General features: G+C 33.2%; 1 long non-coding RNA gene across 1 annotated transcript; it reads right to left on the bottom strand.

The window, feature by feature from the left end:
• Nucleotides 1-6,050: 6,050 nt before the first annotated feature.
• On the bottom strand, nucleotides 6,051-16,304 carry LOC130051598 (uncharacterized). Its single transcript, XR_008799854.1, has 2 exons — nucleotides 16,134-16,304; nucleotides 6,051-6,702 (listed from the first exon to the last, which is right to left on the bottom strand). It is a non-coding gene; the product is annotated as an uncharacterized LOC130051598 (long non-coding RNA).
• Between the last annotated feature and the right edge of the window lie 2,392 nt (nucleotides 16,305-18,696).

Below are 18,696 nucleotides of genomic sequence, written 5' to 3'. Positions count from 1 at the left end.
GACAAATACGGATCCCCCCTGGGCATACCAGAGGTGGGATCAGGTGCGTAGGAAGAGTAAGCATCCCCTGTCGACTGATCACACCCACTGTGAGCCTTGTGTCTAAATTAGGTAAACGAAGTAATCCGTAGTCAAAATGAGTGTGCCAAGAACAGCCTAACAATCGGTATGAAACGCATCAGACAGCATTTGACCCAATGATATGCTGTACTGGCATACTAGATCATTATAATGACCATAGAATTTGCGAAATGGTGAATTTAAAGGAGACAGTTTCCTGTAACATCAAGTTGTTTGTCAATGGGCTGCGTCGATTTAAAATATGATCATACGCAGTGCCGAGCGTTTAACGAAGGAGCAATCACTACCTATGTTTACGTCTTAGGTTTGACGCGACCATGGCACGAGAGGGACTCAAACTCACGACCTCCCGGTTATCAACAAATAGGAAACTCATTAATTGTTTCTTTACTATTATAATGAGATATTCATATCTTGTAATCGCTCATCCAAAACATTGCTTTGTTAAACACCACTTTCTACGTACAGATACTCTGAAGGTGACATCAAAAAGACGCTGGAGTTCCTCATTGACAATATTTTGACAATATTTTCATAGTCTTTGGTGATCAGGTCTTCTAACAGTCTGTCTGAATTCTCGTGGACACAAATGATGCTCCTTTGATAGCTGACCCGTTTTTTTTATATTCGTATGAGGCAGAATTTATTCAAAGCTTCTACATGAGAATAAAAATATCTTGCTGCGGTGTCCAACTCGACAATAGAATATATCGACGACGTTTCACCTGTTAAAATAGTAATTTTCATCATATATAGATCAAATATATATGTATCCTAGTGCGCTCGAAATGAAAGACACAACAGAGTTTTCCACATCTAAGGCGGATCCAACGCCGGCGACCCCACCCCTCGTTTAGTGTGTTTCCCCAGGCCTCTGAGACTGTAACCTTCCGTTCTGAAATTTATGGAACCGAAATTAATTTCACATGGTATTTAATCAACTCCGGATATGTACTTTGTGCTTACTCACCCCCCCCCCCCCCCCCCCACACACACACACACCATTTCCAAATTTTAAAACTTTGTATCAGTCAAACCGAAAGCCTTCATCAAAGGGGAGGCGAATTTTATTTATATGTGGTAACTTTCACAGGGGCCTAAGATACCGTTTTTAATTATTATAATTAAAAGAGTTCGGTTATACAATCTGTTTCGTTTCGGTGGGTTTCGTTTCGTTTCGGTAGATTTCGTTTCGCACTTTACAGGTACCCTAGATGTTAACGGTAAACTGACAACTCAACTTAATGACAAACTGGATGACTTCAGCTTATCCATAATCAACTTCCCATATCTATGGAGCAAAATTCCATTATCACAAGCATATGATGTTTACGTCTCTCAACTGATTCCTTACGCAAGAATATATTTTTCATACGATTAGTTTTTAAATCAAGACAAGCTACTGACAAATGAGTTGATGTTACAGGGGTTCCACCAATCTCGTTTCAAGTAAGAATTTCACAAATTCTATGATCGTTCTAACGATTTAATTTACAAATACAACTTGTTATGGGGTCAAATACTGTCTGACGTGTTTCATACCAATTTTTAGGCTGTTTTTTACACACTGATTTTAACTACGGATTACTCCGTTTATCTTATCAAAATATAGGGCTCACGGTGGATGTGGCCGGTCGACAGGGGATGCTTACTCCTCCTAGGAACCTGCTCCCACCTCTGGTATATCCAGGGGTCTGAGTTTACCTGTTTCTTAAGTTTTTGATATTTGTGGGAATATGAGATTGATCACTGTGATCGTCACCTGTTCATGTTACGGTTTATGTGACATTGGGACATGATTACATTTAGTCACGTTTATATCTTTTCTAGTCAACATATGTTTAGATCAATGGTGATTAACTTAAAAATCCCCTTTCATGGTGTAGGTCTTTGATACACTGTGTGGTAAATATATCTCTTTGATACGATGTTTGATATAGTTTTTTTTTTTTAAAAGTCATCAATGCTCAGATTTCTAGGTAAGATAATGATATTGTGGATTAAGGTATACAATTGAATGTAATCCAGATACTTTTTTCTCTATATACACGTTTCAATGAGAGGGCATGTCAGAGCAAATGTTTTAGAAACAAAAAAGGTAACAATAATAATTATAATCGAAAATGAATTTCAGTAGACATAACTTTTCACTTTCAATCAACTTCGGAGTTGTCTCATACGACATATCATCTGTGACATTTCTCTATGACGTTTTATAGTCAACAATTCAAGTGGAAAAATTTAAGAAATAAGATATCATTTGTTAGTGTTACTGGGATATAACATGAAGTTGGTCACGTGATCAAATCATATTACACTCGAAGGGCGCATTAACTTCATACCATGTATCCCAATAACACTCAAAACTGATATTTTAATTCTTACATTTATATTTTACCGCCGCGGTGGTCTGGAAGTAGAGCATTCGCCCAGATGCGGTATGCCATTGCAGTAACGGATCCAGCATTTCCGAAAAGAGGGGTGGGGGCATGTGAAAGTAGAGTATTAGCCAAAATACTCAGCCAAAATGGGTGCCAATCTGGACTTTTATTCGCACTAATTCTATTTTTTAAATTTGTTGTGAAAGGGGGAGGGGGGCTCTAAATCTCCCACTGCATTGCATAAGCAAGAAACCTTACTTGTATTCATACGCAAGAAAAGACTGATCACGTGACCAACTTCATGTTATACGAAATCCAATGTCAATTTCATTAGTAATGTCATATAAGGAAATACATTGGCAAATGTAAATATTTAAAAATAACTTCTATGTCTTGGGAACTTCAAAGGTTTGAACCACTTGTTTGATGTATTTACAATATTTGTGATAATTCAAACATTTTGATGTCTAATACATGTATATGATATAATTTGATGCGAAAATTAGTCTGCAAAACTTGTACTAGTTTGACTATGGCGGAGCCTTAAAGATTTAAAGATGTTTCATGATCCTATACTAACTGGTGTTTAAAGCAGCATATTGTGAGTTAAGGAGGTGTATTTCAATGTACATCGTCATAATGAAAACTTCATTTTAAACATGAATAAAAATATAGATATCAGCAATTTTTTTAATATTTCGTTTAAATCTAATCGCCTAGCTGCGTAGCTCAGTCGGTTAACGTGTGGTCTGCAGAGCTGTATATCGCGAGTTCAAGTCCAGCAGCGTTATTTATTAATTATTATTATATCGCGGGTTCAAGTCCAGCAGCGTTATTTATTTATTATTATTAATTAGCTCCAAGACAACCAACATATCGCATGACGATAAAATTAGCTAACGACGTTACCCGCAACTTTGAAACGCTGTAATGTGAACCACATAAAGAAATAAATTAACTTTTTCCCAGCCTTGATCTTTATATCTGCTATTGTTGAGGGTCTTCTCTGTCAATGAAGGAACGCGGGCGATCAGTTTTCCCCCCACTGCATTTAGTTGTTTCTATCAATTTGAATAGTAAAATTTTTAAACAAAAGGAATTACAAACTGCTAACAAGATAAGGAAGAACATAAATAAATCTCCTTCAACACACTAAGAACTCATTTTATTTTTGAAATGCATTGCAAAACACCGGTTCACGACCTGCAATGATTCAATGAAGCAAGTCTGCTTACATCGGGCAGAGAACAACAAGGCCGTAGAAAAACAACTGGGAAGACAAGATTGAATGTGTTTCGTAGCTTTAGACTTGCATTGCACCCCAACATGAATACCCGAACAGTGACATTTTCCGCTGTCGTCGAAGACAAGTACGTGATACAGCAGGAAGATAATCCAGAGGGAGTCATTCTGTAATAGAATAAACATTTATGAAAAGTATGTCAATATTCTGTATCATATAGCTAAACAGACTGTGTTCCCTTTCATCTGGTATTCTATGCTTAAGAAATAAAGCACTTGAAGAAAATTGAAAAGTCCAAAAAGTATTTGAATTTACCATGAGTATCGACTGCGCTCCTTTGCCGTTTTCCTACGGAGTCGATTTCAGTGCACAATCTGGAAAAAGAAACAAATTCAGATGTACATGTACGTTGATCATTTGTTTTCTTGTTGGTACAGCTCTATGATCACTGATCAACGAATATTGAGTACGAGTGTAGAAGTTATTTGCTGTTCTATGTCACATTCGACGATCTAGGCTTCAGCTGCAGGTGAATTACCACAAATCTTCCATATTGCGCGGTTTGGCGAAGTACCTATTTCATGTTTGTCGCAGGGATCTAATCCGTAATCTCCCAATTGCAGAACAAATTCCAACCTCTTACTACAGCGACCGTAGAAGTTGAAAAAAACAGTGACCAATCTCATAATTTCTACAAAGAATATGAAATTAAGAGTAGGGCTAACATGTACCCCTGGGCACACTTGGGGTGGGATCAGGTGTCTAGGAGGAGTAAACATCCCCTGTTGACTGGTCACATCCGCCGTGAGTCATGTATCATGATCAGATAAATGGAGTAATCCGTAGTCCAAATCAGTATGTAAAGAACGGCCCAACAATTAGTATGAAACACATCAGACAACATTCGACGTAATGATAAGTTGTATATGTAAACTAGATCGCCATAACGATTATAGAATTTGCGAAATGCTGACTTTAATTAAACGAGACTGTTGGAATCCTTATAACTGTCAGTAGCCTACCTCGATTCAAAAACCGGTCATACGCAGAACACGCTCGTGTGTGTTGAATCAGTTGAGAAACATAAACATCATAAGCAGGTGATGATGGAACATTGCTGCATAAACAAGGGAAGTTGGATGTATGTTCTTTTGGTTAAGAATATCAGCAGTGAATGTATTTTGTCTCTCCTGTGAGTGTCAGTTCGATGTATATTTTGAATATTAACATTTCCAGTAGTCCGAGCCTATTTCAATCATTAGAAGAGGACGTCCACAGAATGAGATTTTTTTACAATCATTATTACATAGCAATATATAAAAGAATTTCGAGTGACAACGAAGTTTGGTTAACATAAGAAATTATTATAAAGTTGTTCCTGTAGAACCACGTGCTTCTTTGCATTCAATTGAAAATAAATACAATGATTATCGACCTTATTGCCCTCAATCATAAGAGTAAAGATAGGTATGATTTACTCTGTATTATATCCCACACCTACTTTTGTTATAGTCCGCTACGTCCGCAAGATATGTCATTAAAAGTTGACAGACAGTTGTAACTATTAATAGATTTTTGCATGAGTAGATCTTGAAATCAGTATCTGATAAATAATTCTTAATGGCCAGCATGTCAGTCAACAGATGGGCCGATTTAAATGTTATAGATAATCACTTCAATCTTCAATGTGGTTTTCCGTCAAAATGGATGTAATAGTTACTATTAAGATAATTTTGTATATGATTACGAAATTGAATTTTTTGACAGGCACTATGTTTTTTGTGATATTTTCTGCGTATAACATTTTGTGTTCAGTGACTTGTAAGTGTTGTTTTGAACATTAGATATTGGAATTCATTTGTTGCCAGACCTGTTGTTAGAGAAATCTGTATATACTCTTGTAGTTTGAATGTACAAATACAAATTTTCGTTAGAATTATGGAGACATGCATCTAGATCTGGAGATGATACAAGCATAAAAGAAGTTGTCTTTTGACAAGTTATTATTAAATCCGAGAAAAGGAATGAATGAAAGACAATATCTAAAAGAAGAATAACTTTCTTTTCATGTTTGTGATGGTTATGTAATTGCAATAATGCCAGTTTGGCCCAGATGGTTATGTATAATGTATATTGTGATTGGCCTCCCAGTTTGATCATAACTGCACTCTTAACACGGCACAAATGACAATTATCGAAAACACAAACAAACTTGTAATCTGTTGTTTGAGCAAAAAAAAAAAAACAAAAAAAAAAAAACAAAACAAAAAAAAAACAACCCTAGCTTCATCGAATGCAGCATGCGTAGAACAAGCGTTTGGGGAAGTAAAGAAACCACAACAATATTTTGTCAGATCTTGTTTATTGCGTTTTTGTAATATAATATTTTCACCGACACCAATCCAATCCTTCCAGAGACTACCTGACAATTGCATTCAGCAATGTCTCATATATCTTTCTACTGATTAAAAAACTACTAGGTCTAAAAAAAAATAAAAATTAAAACATGCGATTATTTCAGTATAGATCACGATAACACGTCTCTATAGTCAACAAAGAATCCTGGTGTGATTTCGAAACGGCAGACGGAACATCATGGATAACGAGAATACACACTGAAATTGCTCCCTGTTCACAACGGAACTTTGTTAGGATTTATTAAGGCACATTATCTCAGCTACAGAGTAGTTCGGTCACGTGTTTAGGAGACACAACGTCACAGTATAGTTCGATCATGTGTTTAGGAGACACAACGTCACAGAGTAGTTCGGTCACATGTTTAGGAGACACAACGTCAAATCCTTTGAGTAATTAACAGTGCACGTCTTCATGCATCTTAAGAAATATAGCTGATTCACTGAAATGCAGCCGAGCTTACACTTCTCAAAACTTTTCCTGACGTTGGTCTGACACTGTTCCAGGGAGCAGGAAGTGGTTATGCTTAAGTGGAGAATAAGCAAACACCACATCAAAATAGTCACGTGATGGCGACCCATTCTGAAAGGTAAGTATAATTTTTTAAAGTCAGATTTGACCGTTTTTACACTTTAGTTTTAACTTAAAGGTTTATATAGTCTTGATCATGTTTCTATAAAGAGAATCAAATTATGGTAACGGAAAAAAATAAAGACAACAGAAAAACAAATAATGACAATAGAGAATCATATAATGACAATAGAGAAACAAATAATGACAATAGAGAAACAAAATAATAACAATACATATAATGACAATAGAGAAACAGATAATGACAATAGAGAAACAGATAATGACAAGAACAGAGAAACAAATAATGGCAATAGAGAAACAAAATAATAACAATAGAGAAACAAATAATGACAATAGAGAAACAAATAATGACAATAGAGAAACAAATTAATAACAATACATATAATGACAATAGAGAAACAGATAATGACAAGAACAGAGAAACAAACAGATAATGACAATAGAGAAACATAATGACAATAGAGAAACAAATAATGACAATAGAGAAACAAATAATGACAATAGAGAAACATAATGACAATAGAGAAACATATAATGACAATAGAGAAACAAATAATGACAATAGAGAAACAAATAATGACAATAGAGAAACAAAATGATAACAATACAAATAATGGCAATAGAGAAACATATAATGACAATAGAGAAACAAATAATGACAATAGAGAAACATATAATGACAATAGAGAAATTAAAAATGACAAGAGAGAAACAAATAATGACAAGAACAGAGAAACAAATAATGACAATAGAGAAACAAATAATGACAATAGAGAAATTAAAAATGACAAGAGAGAAACAAATAATGACAAGAACAGAGAAACAAATAATGACAATAGAAAAACATAATTACAATAGAGAAAGAAATAATGACAATAGAGAAGTAAATTATGACAACAGAGAAATAAATGAATAAATGATGACAATAAAAACAAATATTGGTAGTAGAGAAACAAATGGTAGCAACGGCATTCCTTAAACTCAAAGTAAACTCAAGAGAGCTATCAGCAAAAATCGAAGAAGTGCTTGTAAGTTGTTCGGACTTGTTCCCGATCCTTTCATTTGATAAGAATAATATGTTGAAAACAAACAACAATATTGATAGTACTATCTATAGTAATGTATATATATATATATATATATATATATATATATATATATATATATATATATATATATATATATATATATTATAGAAATGTATATAGTGAGACATATTCATTGCACCCCTCAGTCAAACAATCAACCTAAAACTGTCAAACAATCAGCCTAAAACTGTCAAACAATCAACCTAAAACTGTCCAAAATCCTCACTGATATATTGGTACATCGCATGGACTCTATGTCCAATTGATTTCCCGGAATATCAATTTATGTAGCGTACACTCCCGATGAAATTATAGAGAAATTAGTAACGCACTTATGATTTCCCCGTCATTTGTGAAATAGTTTAGGCCAAAAAATTAATTATTTGGTTCCTATTTCATGTTTTTCAGACATAGATGTTTTTGATGGAGGAAGTATTAAAGTGTCTGTAACTCCAGTGGATATTTGACTATAGATCAAAAGCATGCATGATAGTATACTATGATAATGAAATGGTGTGTAAATGTCACTCAAAACTACGTCCGTATATTTTTACGCCTTTTAAAAATTTACTAACGTCATCAACATTTTAGGGGTAACCAAGGACACACAATTCAATTACGACAATTGGATCCCGGGCCGAAACTTTAAAAAACTTTAAAAAATAGGGTCGGGGATAGAAAAATAGAATAGGTCGGGAAACCGGAAGCACACGCTTATTGTTTACGCTTTATATCACATGGTGATATACTTCTCCTGTTCAAGCAACTTTCGCTGTATACAACTGCTCCTAATCATAATTCATGTACACGTTAAAACGCATGTAAATCAAAAAAAAAAAAAAAAGTTTCATTGAATATCGTTATACGGTAATACAATTTACTTACATTCTGTTGTTCATCAGATTACCAGGGTCACTAGATCAATCCAAACCTCCAACTAGAGTTAGCAATACACGCTTAAAGGATTTACCGTATTTATAGATCTATACAAGATAATCTTCTAGCTTTTGATATTTCGAAACAGTAAATGACACGCTCTGACACAGTAGCCGAGGGATACAATCCTTTTGAATATGACTTACATACATACTGCAATAAATAAACTAAGTTTAAATGTTGCTTGAACAATTTCATTCACAGATTGACGTTTTTTTCTGTCTGTATGAAATAACAATTTTGCAAAAACACGGATAGTTACATGTAATGTATGCGCCCTGTCCATCAACGCACTGTACCAACATGGGGAATAGATATTCTAAATCTTTTATAGCTTTCTACAAGTGTTTAGTAACTCTTTACTGTTCTCCCTCTTTCTCTCTCTCTCCCTCTTTCTCTCTCTCTTTTGGATTAAAAATGAACATTAGAATATACAAAGCGCTTTAAAATATAACGGTTTTTCTGGTCAATTTAAACATTTAAGTAAAGAGTAATATTGACAGAGGCGGATTCATGATTATACATATACATTTCCAAGGTTTTTACCTACAATATCTATACCATTTGAAATGATAGTCAATACCTCATGAATGTGAACAATGTGCGTATGAATCGTATTAGATTTACATGTGGTACGACTATTTTAACGGATGGGAATATTCCGACAAAAATGAAAGTAAAATGTAAATATGAAAAATTAATTTCATTTTTTAAACATGAAGGTATGATCAGCAATGCTTCACACCAGCACACTTTTCATGAAGCGCTAGGTGCCTCACAAAGTACACTGGCGTTAAGCGTTGCAGTGCATGCCGTTATGTATTTTCAAAAATGAATTTATTTCTTAATTGTACATTTTTGTTGTATATAGCTGGGTGTTGCTATTTCTGTAAGACAGCTAAATCGAATTTAAAGTATTTAATAAGACATCAAACAAACCCAAAAAAAACCAACAAAAAAACAACAACAACAACAAAAAACAAAACACAACAGTAAATGGTTTCAAAGTAAGACGGAGTTACTCGTATTCCCATAGAAGTTAAAGTATTTAACACTCGAGTTGTCCTTCTTGTCATAACCAAGCTGTGTTGTAAGCAAATAATTAAAAGTTTAACCCACAAAATATGATTGATATGATGATTAAACAATTTTATTTCCGAAAATCAAGTATCCATGAAAATGTGAAGATAACGAACAGAGATCAAGTGCATTACTCCTTTAAAAATACAAAATTAAGAGTAGGGTAAACACGGACCCCTGTATATACCAAGAGGTGGGATCAGGTGCCTAAGAGGAGTAAGTATCCCCTGCCAAATCCGGCCGCCATGAACCATATATCTTGATCAGGTAAACGGAGTAGTCTACAGTCAAAATCACTGTGTAAAGAACGGCTTAACAATTTGTATGAAACAGGTCTGACAGCCCAATGACGGGTTCTATTGATATCGGATCAGTTATCATAATATTTGCCGTAAAGGATTTTGTTTTGACTTTTGACCTAGACTGTGCCTACACGAAAGCTCCCCATTAAAAAGAACAAGTGTCAAGATTAGAATGAAAAGACATGCAGTGTAAACAATGCAACCCTTAAACGATTACTATATTCATATAATATTTTTTATGTTTATCAGCTTCTATTACCCAAACTCTCTGGTCACCGTAGCTCGTTTTTGCTGTCATTAACAATCTGAACAAAACAAAAGAGTGATTGAGATTGAAAAATTGTCATTTATTACAATACCAAATGACGAAAGAAATCTTCAACGGAAGATTCTGGGGGAAATCGGCTAATACATTCTACATCAAAGTACCTGCAAAGCTAAATTACTCAAAGTCTGATTTCCCCCAAAGAAGACAAAATATCGAAAATAATGCTATGCTATAAGATGATAAATAAAAAAATCACTAAGACAAACCCAGAGCAAAAATATTTGCAATGCTTGGATATGGCGAGAATTTCATTTCTTTTTATTCAACTATAGTTCAGCTGAACATTGCATTACTGTTGATGTCGACATTGTTGAAAATAAGTCATTTATTTCAGGAGGTCCGAAATTCAGAGAATCCCAGTATTTCAATTGGCGACAAAACTTTATCTATACACTGAATTCGGTTGAAGCTTATATCACATGATGGGCTGAATTTGGCAAATAATAACTTGATACCTTGTCTGAATGAATAAAAAACATAAGAGAAATATTTTTGATATCGTATGAGACACATTAGAACAAAAGTACGTGTCATCTATCCTGCTGTGTTTAGTAAATCAGAAGTGATGAAAGAATTAGATAGCTTACATGAGGAATATGTTTTGGTTCCAGCTGACAAAGCTTGTAACAACATTGTCTTTGTAAAACTCATTATTACAAATGTATGTTAAATGAACTTGGCTTTAATTCCACATTTAATTATCCAGCTTCTACTTCAAGTTCCCTTTCAAAAAACGAAATTCTTCAAATTCACTTTGCAGTATCAAACACGTTTGAAATACTAGTCAATGGGACGAATAAATATGAGTTAGCGTGCCTATACAGGATTCCAAAACTTCACAAAAACCCTTACAAACAGATATACATTGCTGGATCCAGTAAATGTTTTACCAAGCCCCTCCCTATCTTTGCTCCTCACAGAAATAATAACGGCTTTGAATGAAACATTTCAGACGTATGATATCACAGCATATGCAAGAAGTGGTGTAAATCAAATGATGGATTCTACAAAACATTGCAAAGAAACTTTCGTACATTTGAAATCACAAAACATTTCACATGTCTATAACATCAAAAGGTATGACTTTTCAACACTTTTCACGACTATTCCTCACGATAAATCAAAAAATAGGCCTTTTGTCAACATAGACAGCTGCTTTTAAAAAAATGGAACATGGAATAATTCATATTTTATGATCAAGCATTCGAAAAATTTCTTCGTTAAACATTATTCTGATTCTACACACAAGCCCTCTGAGGTTGATATCAAAAAGATGCTAGAGTTCCTCATTGGCAAAATCTACGTGGTCTTTGGAGATCAAGTCTTCCAAGAATCTATTGGAATGGTCACAAATTATGTTCATTTTTTTGCCGACCTGCTTATATAATTCATTCAAAAGATTCTTCTGAGAAGGAAAATCTTTTGCTGTGACCTTCAATTCGACATTTCGATATATCGATTACGCGTTATCTATCAGCACTACTCATTTTCATTCATATATTGTCAATTCGGTATATCCCAGTCAACTCGAAATAAAAGACACAACTGAGTCTTCCATATCTATTTTATACTGGGACATTTTATTTAATATAGATGTTAACGGCAAACTAAGCAACTCAACTTTATGACAAACGGAATGACTTCAGCTTCTCCATCGTCAATTTCTCATATTTATGTAGCAATATTCCATTATCACCTTCATATGGTGTTTATATCTCTCAACTGATTCCATACACAATAGCATACGTATTCTGCGTATGATCAACTTTTAAATCGAGGCAAGTTACCGACAGATAAGTTGACGTTACAGGGATTTCAACAGTCTCGTTTGAAGTCAGCATTTCGCAAATTCTTTGGTCGTTACAATGCTCTCAGCCTGCCGTTATATCGAATGTTGTCTGACATGTTTCATAGCATTTGTTAGACAGTTTTTGCATACAGATTTTGACTACGGATTACTCCGTGTACCTTATCAGTATATAGGGCTCATGGCAGGTGTGACTAGTCAACATGGGATGCTTACTCCTCCTATGCACCTGATCCCACCTCTGGTGTGTCCAGGAGTCCGTGTTTATCCTACTCTTAATTTTGTTTTCTTGGCATTTACGAGATTGATCTCTGTTGTCTTCACTTTTCATTTTTGGATATTCTTTATATGATTTTTGTATTCTATAGTAGAATTCAAAACAATGTACATGTATGTAGGTGATTTAGTGATAGTGCACAATCATCAATCGCGATTGAATGAAATAAGAAAAGAAAGAATATATAGAAACAACTCAAAATGAACATTCTAAAATGCAGACAAGAGCCTGAATATTCATGTTTTTGTTTCGTATTTTATTTAATTTGCATGGTACTTATTTTTGTCGCGTGTATTTTCTGGGGGATTGGCCCAAGCTACACACTCGTTTTTAGACTTCTTTTTAACGAGAGCTCCAGTCACGATATTGTTGACGATCTTGCGTATTATTGAATCACATCACGAAATATTTTTGTTTTGTTTTATGTAGAATTTTTATGATGTATAAAAATCATACCAGTGGAAAATATGTTGTAATTATGTAAATTCAACAGAGAGTTTTTTTTAGAAGTGCAAAGAACATTAATACGACCCAATTTTTTCATTTTAATTTCCTAGATCTCCTTCAATGTAGAAATCAAAAATACACTTTCCAAAAAAATTAACATTACTCCAAATATTAGGTGCGAACCTCTTTAAATATTTTTTCTCGATAATAGTGCAGACCTCTACATTTTTTTTTTGATTTCAAGATATAACGATGTAAATTTTATAAATGTTTAAGAAATTTGATATGATTATTTTATGTTTGTTTATCAACATTACAAGGGAAGCGATCACAGGTTATATATCTTAAAAGATGCTGGTTTGATGACCATTTCAATCGATAAATACGTCAGGTTAGATTCTATTTTATTTCTTGTACATCTGTTATAGAATCGTGCTAAATGTAAATATGATATAGCTAGATTTTGTATTAAAGCTTGAAAAGGTCAGATTGAATGTTTTCTGGTATTTATTAAGCATAGATATCCCCCAATCTAAATGAAATTAGCTGTTTGGAATCCGCTACCGTTAACGCTCACACGTTTGAGAAGTGGTAACGGATTAAAATGTTTAGCTAATTCTAATCATATTGATTATATCCCCATCCTTTACATCGACTTTAAGATTCAAAATAAATTATGGATAGCAAAACTAAACATATACATGTACATCATAATTTTGTTTAATAACTTTTATATTGATCGATACAATTTTTTTTTCAACTTCGCTAAAGTGCAGGCCCCGCCGTCATAAAACATTGAGAATTAAACGGGAGCGCCTTAAAACCGGCAGATTCTGCCTACGACGACGTCGATGCCTTACCATGGCAGCCATTTTCAATCCTTGAGAATATTCTTAAGTCTGCATTTTTGTAGACTCAAATATTTGAGAATAAAACTGACTTTGAGAATTTTTTTTGTGCTCAACTTTTTTATGACGGCCGCTGAGTCTGAGAATGAGGGAGTTGAGAACATTCTCAGACTTGAATATTCTCAGACTTAAGTATGTTTTATGACGGCGGGGCCAGGTGGATTTTGTCTACTTTACACACTATTAATATATTGAATTCATCGAGATTCATCATGTGCATGTAAATAATCGTGTTATGAAAACTGAAGTGTGGGTACAAAAATATCCATTACCTCACACAGTTTTTTATGGTTATTCATTTTTATGAAATTGTCAATAGTTATTTACAAAACAATAAACTCACACCATTTTTTATGAAATCGTCAATGGTTATTCATTTTTATGAAATTGTCAATAGTTATTTACAAAACAATAAACTCACACCGTTTTTTAGGAACTTGTCAATGATTATTCACTAAAACATTAAACTCACTCCTTTTTCTTTTTATTAAATTATCAATGGTTATTCATTACAACATGAACACGAAATACCGTGTTTTATGAAATTATCAATTACTATTCAAGAAAATATAAACTCACAACGTTTTTGATGAAATTATCAATGACTTTTTATGAAAATATAAACTCACAAGCCTTTTTAAAATGAATTTGTCAATGGTTTTTTACTAAAACAAACTCACACCGTTTTTATGAAATTGTCATTTATGAATTCATGAAACAGTTTTTTGTTTTTTTTCTCAATGAAATCATCAATACTTATTCATTAGACTACTCCATATGTAGAAAACTGAAAAAGTGAATTATTTCTACATCAGTATCCCACACGTGAAAATTTTATAACATACATGATTAATGTTAAACTTTCCATAATCAAACAATGAAATGAGATTTTTATTGTGAGTAGAACCCACCTGCTCTTTCTAAAGTAATGTTTCATAAGAATGACATTATAAAACAGAAATTGTATAACTATGATGAATGTAGACCACAGTTAGTTACGAAAATAGCTTTTAATACAACAATATTTGGTTACATAATCCAGAGTACTCCAATATCTCAGGCTCTGTCCAATACATAATTGTAAAAGGCAAGAGTTGTCACTCGAATTCCTAACTTTAAATATTACTGTTTTGGGCAGAGAATTTTAATATGTATATTTTAAGTATTTCAAGGTATTTGTAGTAGTACATGTATATACATAGATGCATAGGAATTCAAGCAGAATTAATGGTGATTTAACTGATAGTTTGTCAAGGTACATTAAGGGTATAAAGCTGAAATAGTGTAGACAACGGACAATGATTAATCTCATAAATCGCACAAAGAATAGAAAATTCAGTGTAAGACAAACACGGACCCCTGGACACACCAGAGGTTGGATCAGGTGCGTAGGGGGAGTGAGCATCCTCTGTTGACCGGTCACACCCTCCGTGAGCCCTATATATTGATAAGGTAAACGGAGTAATCCGTAGTCAAACTCGGTGTGTAAAAAACGACTGTTGTATCGTTATAACGACCATAGAAAATTTGCAAAATGCTGACTTTACAGTTTTCTTCTTCTGAAATACCACGTATAATTAGTGAATATTTCTGATTGCTTCTTTTACATTAATTATTTCCTTAATTCTCAAAATTAACTGATTCCAATTTCAAGATATGCACGTAAGGAAATGCATAGCGACATTCCCAAAAGCAAGCTTTACCAATTTTTAAGACCTGCTTTTTCTTCAGGTTTTTGTTTGCAATCAAACGAAAGCTGAAATTATAAACATATTTACATTCACTGAATCTTTTCTCTTATCTTCCTTTTGAAATTGGCATTGCTTTCATCATAGACAACGAATACAGTTGTACATGTTTGTTGCAAACTAGTTCGATCCGGTGTTTTAGTAAAACCTGTTCGCGTAATCAATACCAAATATGGAGCATCTTCAAGGTCAAAGGTTGCATTGACTGTTTCGTATAAAGTAACGAAATGGTCAACGACAAGATATTTCAGCTTATATCTAATTTATTAATTTTTTTAAATGCATAAAAATATGAATATAAACAATAAAATGTCTTTCTTTGTTTTACAGGCTGATGAAGGTAGCAATCATAGCAGAAAAAAATTTCAGTTGAATTTTTTTTGCAATGCCAGCTACCTTCATCATAAATATCAGCTACGAACATCAAATGAATGCATATCCTGTATGAAATCTGAAAGGGAAGAATACGAAATGTAGTACGGCAATAGAAATACTTACAGTCAATACTTGTTATTTTATCTCAAGATCCCAGTACACAACATTGGTATTATATTCTCGTATTGGGATTATTTTTTGAGAGTCTGCAGTTTATATGGTGCATGACGTTTTGTTTTCATGAACATTTCATAGAAACGTACGTAAACAACTTTGATATTCATTTTAAAAATCTTAAGCATTTTGTTTCTGGTGATTCCCCGGAAAAAATAATTCCACGTTATTCGCACTGTAGATATACTTGACTAAAGTATCAACATCCGGAGTGTGGGTCACTAAGTACGCAGGCGTTACAATTGATAAGAAACAGATGCACACTGAGAGGAAAAGCTAGGGGAGTGCACAGGGGAGCGGAGTAAACGTCCGAGGGTCTGGTATCCAAAAGGATTTACAACTAAGACCAACAATTGTGTAGACAAATTGTTAATTCGAAAGTGGTATTATCGATATGAATTTTGAAAGATATTTTAGACAAATATATGCCGACTTTAAGAACATGCAAAAATTTCTGGTCTTACTCATGAGTTCGTTTGTGAAATGGGCCCAGCACCGGAGTATTAACTGCTGTAGATCTTTTTTTTTTTCTCGAGAATTTATTTTTGCAGATACAGTGATGTACATGTATTTCATGACGACATAAATGTTTATTGCTTAAATCTTCAATATGTAAGAGTTTATTCGCGATAGTTTTTTTTTCGCGAATGAATAGTCTCACAAAATTATGCGTTAAGAATGTTTCCGCTAATACAATATGATTTACAGCAGTGACAACTTAGGAGTGGTACATAATTTGGAAGTAACAGATTACTTTGGAGTAGTATATGTTGACGACTTAAGGTGGATTGATCCTCGTGTGATGTCATTGGTTTTTGCAAAATCTTTTATCTAATTAAACTTTGCGCATGGAAGAAATATATCTTTTGGAGGAATTTTATTTACATAATGAAATAACAAGTCTGGTAAACTATTGATACTGAAAAAGTTTATATTTTCCATAAAATATTAATTACTTATAATTTAAAAAAAGATGTTGTCAAGGACAATAACTGTTACGTTGGTATTTCCTCTACTGCATGTTTACCAATGTTTCCCCTAATATCCACAATTCATTTAAACATTTCATGAATTAGCAGTATTTTGAAGAAAGTGTTGACAATAAAATTTGTCATTTCAAATAGCAAATTTTTATCATTCTGTTTAACGAAAATATGTGATTTTCTTATGTTGACATATACTTCTGTTTTGAATGTCTGGCATTTTTAAAAAGGTGGCAACATACACATTGTTTTTGGTTATTAATTAGATTTAACTATATTGAGTGGAAAATAATTAACTTTTAATTATTAATATTAATAAGTCATAATATAAGGATGGAGCTATCTTAAATGGAGAGGTACATAACTTTGGAGTTGTAAATAACTTTGAGTTGTAAATAACTTTGGAGTTGTAAATAACTTTGGAGTTGTAAATAACTTTGAGTGGTAAATAACTTTGGAGTTGTAAATAACTTTGAGTTGTAAATAATTTTGAGTTGTAAATAACTTTTGAGTTGTAAATAACTTTGAGTGGTAAATAACTTTTGAGTTGTAAATAACTTTGAGTTGTAAATAACTTTGGAGTTGTAAATAATTTTGAGTGGTAATTAACTTTGGAGTTGTAAATAAATTTGAGTTGTAAATAACTTTTGAGTTGTAAATAACTTTGAGTGGTAAATAACTTTGGAGTTGTAAATAACTTTGAGTTGTAAATAACTTTGGAGTTGTAAATAATTTTGAGTTGTAAATAACTTTGAGTTGTAAATAACTTTGGAGTTGTAAATAATTTTGAGATGTAAATAAGTTTGAGTTGCAAGTAAGTTTGGAGTTGTAAATAAGTTTGAAGTTGTAAATAAGTTTGGAGTTGTAAGTATCTTTGGAGTAGTACATAATTTTGAAGTAGTAGACATTGATGACTCTGAATCCTCTTCTCAGTTGGCCAGTAGAATAACAACAATAATACCAAATCAGTATATATTTGATAAATCTTATCGTCTAAATCTTTTACCATAATATGAAGTCGCAATCCTATACTATTGGGGTACATTTTCCACAGGGTAAGTTACCAAAATCTATGATTGGAACCATTCACTGTATGAGAAAACAAGGAGATGGTTAACCAAGTAACCAAGTACCCCAATAAGATCTGTATATCTATGTAGCGATCAAAATTTTCTGTGTTTACCAAGTACCCCAATAGGATTTGTATATCTATGTAGCTATCAAAATGCTCTGTGTTTACCAAGTACCTCAATAGTATTTATATATCTATGTAGCTATCAAAATGCTCTGTGTTTACCAAGTACCCCAATAGGATCTGTATATCTATCTAGCTATCAAAATGCTCTGTATATATAAGTACCGCAATAGGATCTGTATATCTATTTAGCTATCAAAATTTTCTGTGTTAACTAAGTACCCCAATAAGATCTGTATATCTCTGTATACGTAGCTATCAAAATGGTCTTTGTTAAATAAGTACTCCAATAAGATATGTATATCTTTGTAGCTATCAAAATGCTCTGTATATA

This window comes from Ostrea edulis, chromosome 2 (assembly GCF_947568905.1).
Source record: "Ostrea edulis chromosome 2, xbOstEdul1.1, whole genome shotgun sequence".
Classification (NCBI taxonomy): domain Eukaryota; kingdom Metazoa; phylum Mollusca; class Bivalvia; order Ostreida; family Ostreidae; genus Ostrea; species Ostrea edulis.
The sequence above is the reverse complement of the archived record's forward strand: the minus strand, read 5'-3'. Positions and strand labels throughout refer to the sequence as shown.